At 39.1% G+C, this 10,271-nt stretch overlaps 1 protein-coding gene across 3 annotated transcripts in view; it reads right to left on the reverse strand.

Moving 5' to 3' along the window:
* The window catches only part of myh11.S (myosin heavy chain 11 S homeolog), a 60,666-nt gene extending 58,707 nt beyond the window's left edge, over positions 1 to 1,959 (reverse strand). For all 3 annotated transcript variants that reach the window (XM_018239109.2, XM_041579282.1, XM_041579283.1), the window contains exon 1: positions 1,870 to 1,959. The gene's annotated coding sequence lies outside the window, so the exon portion shown is untranslated. The remainder of the gene's footprint in view (positions 1 to 1,869) is intronic.
* Between the last annotated feature and the right edge of the window lie 8,312 nt (positions 1,960 to 10,271).

Consider the following 10,271-nt stretch of genomic DNA (forward strand, 5'->3'; position numbering starts at 1 on the left):
GCAGGGTTTTACACATGAGCGGTTTTACTCACTATCTTTTAATAGAGACCTACATTGTTTGGGGGGTATACAGTAGTTTTCCTTTAAGCTTTAGTTCTCCTTTAATTCAATAAAGAAGATTATAGCTTTGATGGTGCATTCTAATATTACTTTGTGGGATATGCAGATGGATGTAGCCATGATGTGACCTACACCTGCTTACTGTACTTCAATGAAAAACAGGTGCTAACAAAATTGTTTTGTAGTGTACACACCTTGATAAGGTCACCATTTGTTTTACGCAGCTTTTAACACCATTTTCCAGTGAATTTCATTTTACACAGCATAATACACAGGCCCCTAAGACTCTATTAGATGTCAATAATGTAGGATAAACACTACTGACTGAAATTAGGCATTATTTACTTTTAATGTGTTGCAGTTGATTAAAGGAAACTATGAAACTTTCATTCATCACTGACAATGCCAAGAAAAGATTATCTGGATTTGATACAGGTGTCTGCATCCTCGTGTATTGCCCAGCAGAGGATACTGGGAATTGTAGTTTAGCAACAGCTGGAGAAACGCAAGTTACAAACCCACGGGGAGCAAATAGGTAATATAAGCCTGTAATGATGCATCAGTCTCAGCCTCTAACTTATGCAGAGGCTGGAAAGCCCAAGGCAGTAAAGGGAACTTGAGAAATGTTACAATCCAGATAGCAGCAAATCATATATTATCACTGATGGAAGGCAGCTTCATGCACTGGCCGTCTGCTAAAGTGTATGCATGCAGCCATATAAGGTCATGTTATCTACAATACACGATAACTAATTCATAACAAATACCATTTAGGGAATAATATGTGTGCATCAAACCTCCAATAAAACACCCAGTGCCCATGCTGTGCAAAGCTCGTGAATTGCATCTGACAACTCTGTGTTCTAAATACACAAGGGCTTCCATTTGAAACAGCATTTACATACCCATTATTGAGAAAACGACATTGTTCTATATAATATGTTGGTACATTCAATAAATTCTATATATACTGTTCTTATATGTATAGTAACTTTATGCAAGTTACTGCATACACATATGGATATATATCAGGAAGGATATTTAATGTGTCAACTACACAGGTAATTCAATTAATGATAACCTTGGAGCAGCGTCTTTTTTTAAATAAAGAGAGTAAGCCGAAATTAAGGTTACGTAGCTTTTGTATTGTGTATGAATTCTGTATATTTTAAGCTTTCTTCCCCAACCACCTGCATTTATGCACATATGCATATTTCATTCAGAGCAAACACACACAATACGCAACATTAATATTCTCTGCAATATTTTTTGGATGCAAACACTGCCAACTACATTGCTCCATTCGCCTCCTTATGTGAACAGCTGCCTACAGTTGTATCAAACACTGTCTGCCCCTGAAATACAGGTGGGTCAGGCTCCCTTCAGTTTAAGGGTCAGGGAATATTGCTGGGTGATCTTCCAGTGTATAAAGAAAAAGGCCAATACCATCTCTGGACCACCATTCTTTACACCATAATAAAAAATGCCATACCGAGCTGAAACTATAATAGCTATAAAAATTCCCCTTTGCGAAGGAAGGTAACAGGGTCCCATCCCTTACAGATCTAAACTAACACAGCAAACTTTCATCTTTCACAAAAAATACACAATTACTTACATATGGGTGAGTTTTAACACACACACACACACACACAGTATAAGTTTTTGCATAATAATATTTCATTATAGAAACAACTTTATGACAGTGTGTAGGTAAGAGCACAAATCAGTAAATGTGTTGCTTGCATGTGGGCCCCAGATCATGCATACTGTAATTAAATCTCACTGAATGGTGCAGTTGCTACTTACAGATGTCCAATCAGGAAAGCAGAGAATGAATTGAAGGCAACGTCTGGAACCTGTACAGCTCACAGCTGGGACAGTCCAAATTTCCCTGGAGTCTGCAGCCTCTCTATATAGAGTGAGCTTTCTCTTTAGTGGGAGGGATGGGGAATGGGAAAGATTTGGAGAGGGTGGAGCTTCAACAACATAGACTTTCCAATTTTTTTCAGATTCTGTACTATATATTAATACTTTAAGTGCCAGAATCCCACAAGGCATGAACAGGCCACTGTTAAATTGTAATACAGGTATAGGAACTGTTATCCAGAATGCTTAGGACCTGGGGTTTTCCGGATAACGGATCTTTCTGTAATTTGGATCTTCATACCTTCAGTCTACTGGAAAATCATTAAATACATCCAATAGGCTGGTTTTTGGATCCAGTAAGGATTAATTATATCTTAGTTTCGATCAAGGACAAGGTACTCTTTTATTATTACAGAGAAAAAGGAAATACTTTTTAAAAATTTGGATTATTTGGATAAAATGGAGTCTCTGTCTATGCCTTTCCGTAATTCGAAACTTTCTGGATAATGGGTTTCCAGATAAAGGATCACATACCCGTACTAGCAGTTAATCTTTCTGATTGCTGATCCATTAGCTTTCAATTCAATAATAGAATACAGGGATACAATTGAGAAATCGTGTTATATTTTTTTGTATTCTCAATATAATCAATGTTCAAAAGAAAATTTCCAGTAACACATTCATGTAACAAATTTGGGAGCTTATTAATAAGGTATCTAGAGTGTAAATGCCCAATAAGTTGAGTGATTCAGACATCCAGCCTACAGTAAGCACTGCCCCAGAGATTTTGACTAATTTCTCTAATGATATTAATTTACCATTATGATCTTTATTTTAGCACAGTGAGACCCTTCCCCATACAGGTGAAGATGACCATATATGTACAGAGTTAATCTGCCTGATTTTGGCCTTTCTGCTTGACCATCTTGGCAGGCATTGTACCTGGGGTGGTGCAGTCTATCTGTAAGTCAGTCTCATCTGCCAATGCCCATTCTTAGCATGTGGATGGGTATAAGCATATGTTGCAGTGGGAGGGGCCAGGCGATTTCTCCCATCTGAACGTCACATGAATTCCCAGGCACAACACTATACTACTGTATGGGCCAAAGCCATTAGTAGAGTAACATCAATTCTGGTATTATTGTGCTGACCTTGTCCAAGAATCAAACCCAGGTCTACTGACTAAAGAGAGATTCCATATATCATAGAATAACAACAGTTGATCTATAGGTAATTTCATTAATTGCAAATGTTGTCTAAGTTATCCAAGTTATTCAATATAGCTGCTAGCCACAATACCAGTGATTCTGGGTGTGCATTCAAAAAATTAGGGCATACTTAGAAATCAGGAGAGCTTTCTGGCAGACTATCATAGTGGGTCACTGGCCAGTGGGCCTTTAGCTGGACAGCCCTGATTTCTTGAAAATGCTTTTTATATGCAGGGCCAGATTTCCACTTTGTGCACCCCAGGCCACAGGGTCCTTGTGTCCACCCTTGTGAGCACGCCCCCCACCTGCAAGCGCACACATGCATATGCAGGAGCACTGGGCATTACGTGTACAGACAGGGTTGGACTGGACTGGCGGGACACAGGGAAAAAACCCGGTGGGCCCTGGCTCTTTTGGGCCCAGACTCCTTCCCTGCACTCCCTCTCCTTACCTCCCTCCCTGACCCCAGTCGCACTGACACGCCGTAAAAATTATGTGTGTATGGGGGGTGCCGGTGTCAGAGAGGACTTTGCGGATGGGCGGCCCGGGCATTGGTGTGGGGTCCCCTGAGGCTGCAGGCTGCCCCAATCCGATGCTGTGTACAGGACTAGAAGTGCTGCTCATACTCCGTGATCCTGACAATGTGACTGGGCAGCATGCCCCCCTAAGCCCAGGCATTTGGGGACTTGCCACAAAACCAGGCCTGCTCATATGTATTAATGCAAACAAACCACAGACTAGTTCCATTTGGGGGTTTAATATGATGGCAAATATATGAGTACCTAGATACATGTTTGCATATTTTGTTGAATTGATAAGAATAATTTATGACCTTCCTTTAAAAAAGTCAGGAAGCACTTTGTTGACCCACACCAATGAGCAAGTGACTGGCATCAATACAAATCCAGAACGTCCTTTCCAGCAAAGATCCCTTTTATACTGTGGGCAAAACTCCCCTTGCTCCAGTGTCAATGGATCTCCCTTTGTTATTGCAGAAAATATAGAGAATTAAAAGTCTATAAGGGAAACATTCTCATTGATCTTTGTACTTTAATCTGAACTGCCCTGCCTACTGCCTCTCCTACCTTAGAAGCCACTGGCTCTACTATCTCTGTTGTAAAACCTCCCCTTAAATAAATGCATGGGAGGAGGGTGACAGTTTTGTTTCTATGAAGCTCCTTAAATACTCTTTATTTTTTGGCTATAACTAGATGGAAGTTAATAAAGACAGTTCCACTTATTCGGAAAATGTATTGCAGATGCACCTGGCTAACTATTGCACTGCGCACACAGTAGAACGTTACCTTGAAATTATTCACCAGTGTGCACATAAAACCATTTCATAAAAATAAAACATATATACAGTCAGAATAAGACACTACATAAATATTCATGTATTTTACAAAAGAAAGAAATAATGAATAATAAAAGTAAATGCTTTATTTGTACACCTTACTGGGTACAAAACAAACTAAATGATACAGCATATACAGCTCACAGTCAGGGGTCATGTCTTAGAAAAAACAAATTGGTCTTTAACATGATTCCATTGATCCTATCATACAGCGACGGAAGCAAGCGTGCCTTTGCTTGATCTATATTCTCTGTGATAAATGGGATGAACAGTGCAGTTTGTTAACATCTGGAATGATGCTTGGTGATATCCTTCTCCCTAGTGGGAAATGGATGTTTCCCAGCTCTCCAAATTGTTCTTGTATAGCTTGGGGCTTCCCATGCCTGTTCCTGAAATGGAAAAAAAAATATGACTCCATCTGGCCAAATAAGGAGACGGGCACCGTGTATATCTATGTTAGGGGCAGGCTGTTCTCAAAGCTGAGTTGGAGGTAGGAAGGAGATACTGCTGCTTGTTTATAAGAGAGAGAGAAGCAGGCTATAAAAGAGACAATGCTGACACTGTAAGTGCTATGCTTTTCAATAGGAGTCATCTCGTTAACTCCTTCCCTGCCAGACAAGCCGAAAACACAGAACCTTATTTTGAGTACTGTTAAAAGTAACGCAGCTCTCTTGATATATTGTAAGGGTAGTCATTTTCATTTACTAAGCTTTTCTTTTCCTCTTTCTTAGTAAGATTGCACTAAGTATTGGCAAAGGTTCAGTAAAGAACATGTTAACCCCTGTGTTAGTGCACTTGTGTACGGGATTGTAACCCAACTATCTGCCCTAGTCAGCCCATTATTGCAAATAGGGTTGTACCTGGGACAGGTTCATGGCCAGCATTTGGGGTCCAATAGGACTGAGCTGGGGGCCATAGCTATTCACAAAGGTACTAGTGAGTATGTTTCTCTATATTCTCTAAATTTATGGTTCCATTCATTTTGCTAGATAAACTGCAAGGTGCAAAGTACAGGGAATGCATATATGATGAATGAGCCCTGAAATTGACATTTGCCTCAGGGAGGGAGGGTTTTATTTTCAGGGTTCCTGTGTGTGGCACCTACATACACCAAAAGAGTTTACACTTAAAGGGCATGTAAAGGCAAAAAAATAAAATCCCATTTTTACTTTCTTTAATGAAAAAGAAACCTATCTCCAATATACTTTAATTAAAAAATGTCTACCGTTTTTATAAGAAACCTGACTGTATGCTGTGAAATTCTCCCTTCATTTACTGCGGTGGATAGGAATTGTCAGATGGTCCCTAACTGCTGAGCAGGGAAACAATCATACTTATGAACAGCAGGGGGAGCCCCCGCCTTACTTCCCAGCCATGCAGAACTCAAGCAGCTTTGTTTATGACGATCCCTAAGCAGCCCAGACCACACTGAGCATGTGCACAGTCTTAGTCTTGCAAAGATGTTTAACAAAGTTACAAGATGGTGACCCCCTGTAGCCAAATTTGAAAGCATAAATCATTTGTTTGATTAGGCTTGTGGTGCAGTAAGTTCATGTTTATATTTAGTATACAAAATACAGAATTTCTATCCTTATTCTCTTTTAGACTTTAGATGCCCTTTAATGTGTCACATGCTAAGGCAGTGATCCCCAACCAGTAGCTCGTGAGCAACATGTTGCTCACCAACCCCTTGGATGTTGCGCCTAGTGGTCTCAAAGCACACAGCAAGCTAGAGGGCATTTGGCATTGAGTGACATAAAGTCTTAGATTCCTGTAGAAATTTCAGTTTGAGTGATTTTTTTCTTCCAATTCTTTAATTTCTTTTTTAAGACCTGAAATGAAAGGTTTTGGTTTGGGTAATAAACAGGCCTCTGTTAAAGGACTTTAGGGAGTCCTAGGAATGAGACTTCTCACTTTCATGAGATGAAAGAGGAATTCAAAAGCGGGATTTGGAAACCCAGCTTACATTGATTAATTATCTCTACCATTACATAAATAGAATAGGACCCCTGCATAATATGTAATGATCCATCTGAATTAAAAAAGAAAACATTCAAAAACGGATCATCCTTATCAAGAAACTTACGATATACAGTGTACCAGTCAATCAGGCAGTAACTTTAATGGGATACTGTCATGGGAAAAAAATTTTTTCAAAACACATCAGTTAATAGTGCTGCTCCAGCAGAATTCTGCATTGAAATCCAATTCTCAAAAGAGTAAACAGATTTTTTTTTATTCAATTTTGAAATCTGACATGGGGCTAGACATAGGGACACATTTACTTAGCTCGAGTGAAGGAATAGTATAAAAAATACTTCAAATTTCCATTACCATCGACTACAACTTTGAATCGAACGATTCAAACTAAAAATCGTTCGACTATTCGACCATTCGATAGTCAAAGTACTGTCTCTTTAAAAAAACTTCGACCCCCTACTTCGCCACCTAAAACCTACCGAACCTCAATGTTAGCCTATGGGGAAGGTCCCCATAGGCTTTCTAGCCAATTTGTGATCGATTGAAAATTGTTCGATCGATGGATTTAGGATGGAACTACTTTCTGGCAGGCTGCTATTTACTTAATGTAACTGGATCAGTCTCAGTGGGACTTGGCTTTTACTATTGAGTGTTGTTCTTAGATCTACCAGGGAGCTGTTATCTTGTGTTAGGGAGCTGTTATCTGGTTACTTTCCCATTGTTCTTTTGTTTGGCTGCTGGGGGGGAAAGGGAGGGGGTGATATCACTCCAACTTGCAGTACAGCAGTAAAGAGTGATTGAAGTTTATCAGAGCACAATCACATGACTGGGGGCAGCTGGGAAACGGACAATATGTCTAGCCCCATGTCACATTTCAAAATTAAATATAAAAAAATCTGTCTGCTCTTTTGAAAAACAAATTTCAGTGCAGAATTCTGCTGAAGCAGCACTATTAACTGATGTGTTTTGAAAAAAAACATGTTTTCCCATGAGAGTATCCCTTTAAGCATTCTGCTATGGTTTCTAGGGGTAACTGCACTGGTACATTTTAGCACATATGATAGCAAATCATTCCAGGGGAAGGCAAAAGAATAAACACCCCCTGACTTTTTTTAAAAGAGCCAATGAAAATAAAATTTGAATATATACAATATTATACAATAATATACAACATTATGTCTGCTATTGTTGTCCCTATATAAAATTGCTCCACAGTGGGAGACATTTGTTGCAGATCATTTTTTCTTTTCACTTTTTCCTTATTTATTATCAGGAATTTTCCCACCACTGTATTTCCGATTTGCTCCTAGTTCCAAACCACAAGGAACTGGCTTATTATTTTTTAATTACTGGATTTAGAAATGTATGGCTGAAAAGGCAGAGGGATGTTTTTTCCAGGATTTGTACTTTTAGGGGCCGATTCACTAAGCTCGAGTGAAGGATTCGAATGAAAAAACTTCGAATTTCGAAGTATTTTTTGGGTACTTCGACCATCGAATTGGTTAAATTCGTTCGAATTCGAACGAAATCGAACGAATCGAACTAAAAATCGTTCGACTATTCGACCATTCGATAGTCGAAGTACTTCCCCTTTAAAAAAAACTTCGACCCCCTACTTCGGCAGCTAAAAGCTACCGAAGTCAATGTTAGCCTATGGGGAAGGTCCCCATAGGCTTGCCGAAGTTTTTTTGATCGAAGGATATTCCTTCGATCGTTGGATTAAAATCCTTCGAATCGTTCGATTCGAAGGATTTAATCGTTCGATCGAACGAAAAATCCTTCGATCGATCGATCGCAGGATTAGCGCTAAATCCTTCGACTTCGATATTCGAAGTCGAAGGATTTCAATTCGAGGGTCGAATTTCGAAGTATTTTTAACTTCGAAATTCGACCCTTAGTGAATCGGCCCCTAAGTTTCAGCAAAGTTTGAGCCGAGCCTCGACAAAAAAATGTTGATATGCTTTTAAAAAAAAGGCACCTGATATATCAGACTCACTTTAGCTAGGAATCTGGACACATTGGAACGACACTACTGTATGTAATATTATACAGAATTAAATTAAAGGGGATCTAAAGCCTGTATAGAACTATCCTTCCTTGATCCCTAAATCTCTGAAGCATATAATCAAAAAGTAAATCTAACGGCCACCAATGGGAAATTATTTTAAATATAATTTACAGCATGTATTGTTATATTAAATAACATTAGTCATTTAATAATAAGTAGGTTAGAATAACGCTACATACAGATTAACGGGCGGTTTACTAAACAGCGAAATGTGCGAAAGACAAAATTAACGCCAGAATATTCGCAAAATTTTTACCTCTATCTATATAGTGCCTGTAAATCGTTTTTTTCCATCAGAAAATTTGCAAGGGAACAGGAAATATCCCATAATACTTTTTTACCCATCATTCTTTGCTGTTGCCATTGCTGACAGGAGAAGAGAGAAGTGACAGGATAATCAAAGATGTTTTGGATTATTCTTTTGTCTGCTGCTACAGCAGCTTTTTCAGCTGAAAGACAAATTATGGCTAGGAGGGACCAAAGGCTTCGTCAGCCCAGACGGTTTTGAGTGCGCTCAGCACTAGAAGAGCTGAGTGACACTGATGTCAGGGAGTTGTTCCGATTGAATAGCCCATACTTGCCTTGTACACTTACATAGCTCATGATCTCGAGCCACTGAAAGGTAGATCACAGGCCATACCAGGCATAGTAAAATTGGTGGCAGTTTTAAACTGTCTTGCTACAAGCAATTTTCAGCCATCAGTGGCAAGGGTGATAGGGGTAAGTCGCCCAAGTTTGTCTAGACTTCTAAAACCAGTCTTGAGAGCAATAGTGCAACAGTCCCGAAAATTTGTCAGCTTTCCAGCAACTCCAGAACAGTGGCAGGAAGTCACATTTAAATAATAAACACCATAAAACAATACTATTTTATAGCATAAATATTTGCAAACTTAATTTGTCCCCAGAAAACTCGCAGAAATTACCGCTAACGTAAGCTAGTTCGTTAACGTAGTTACCCCCAGTTATCGCAATGACTTCTGAGTGCATCGCAGTTTAGTAAACTTAGTCGCTGCAAATAATTTGGTGGAAACATATTTGCAGCGATCACTTCCGGAAACATATTGGGGTATATTTATCAAAGAGTGAAGTTAATAGTGAAGTTCCGCCACTAGAGTGAAATTCCGCCACTCTCCATTCATTTCTATGGGATTTTTAAAGGCGTATTTATCAAAGGGTGAACTTTCACTTTCACCCATTGATAAATACGCCTTTCAAAATCCCATAGAAATGAATTGAGAGCTGCGGAATTTCACTCTAGTGGCGGAACTTCACTCTTTGATAAATTTACCCCATAGTCGCAGTTACCGCGCTTTAGTAAACGGACACCTTAGTTAGATGTTTCTAAAATCAAAACAAGCTTGAATGGTAGTTTTTTTTAGCTTAGGATATTGAGTTTTCTAAAAATTAGAAAAATTGCTTTTTGTCTTGCCATTTTTCTTTTCAGTCCGTCAGACAATTACTATGGGATTGGTGAGTGTAAGTCATATAGGTGAATAATAGCCCATGGCAACCAGTCAGCAGGAAGCAGTTTTTGTTCTATTGTTTAAAAGCAAAAGCATGCAAGTCCCTAGCATAGTTAATATAAATAATGCTATTATGTAGCACTATTCCTTTAAGATTTTTTTTCCCTAGTTGAAGTCTGTTGTAGAAGGGATAGGACAGCTGATCTGGCGTTTTAGAAAGGGCAAAGTGTGGAGTCTTAGCGGGACCAGGATTGACCAAGCACAAAATA

Source organism: Xenopus laevis, chromosome 9_10S (assembly GCF_017654675.1).
Source record: "Xenopus laevis strain J_2021 chromosome 9_10S, Xenopus_laevis_v10.1, whole genome shotgun sequence".
NCBI lineage: Eukaryota > Metazoa > Chordata > Amphibia > Anura > Pipidae > Xenopus > Xenopus laevis.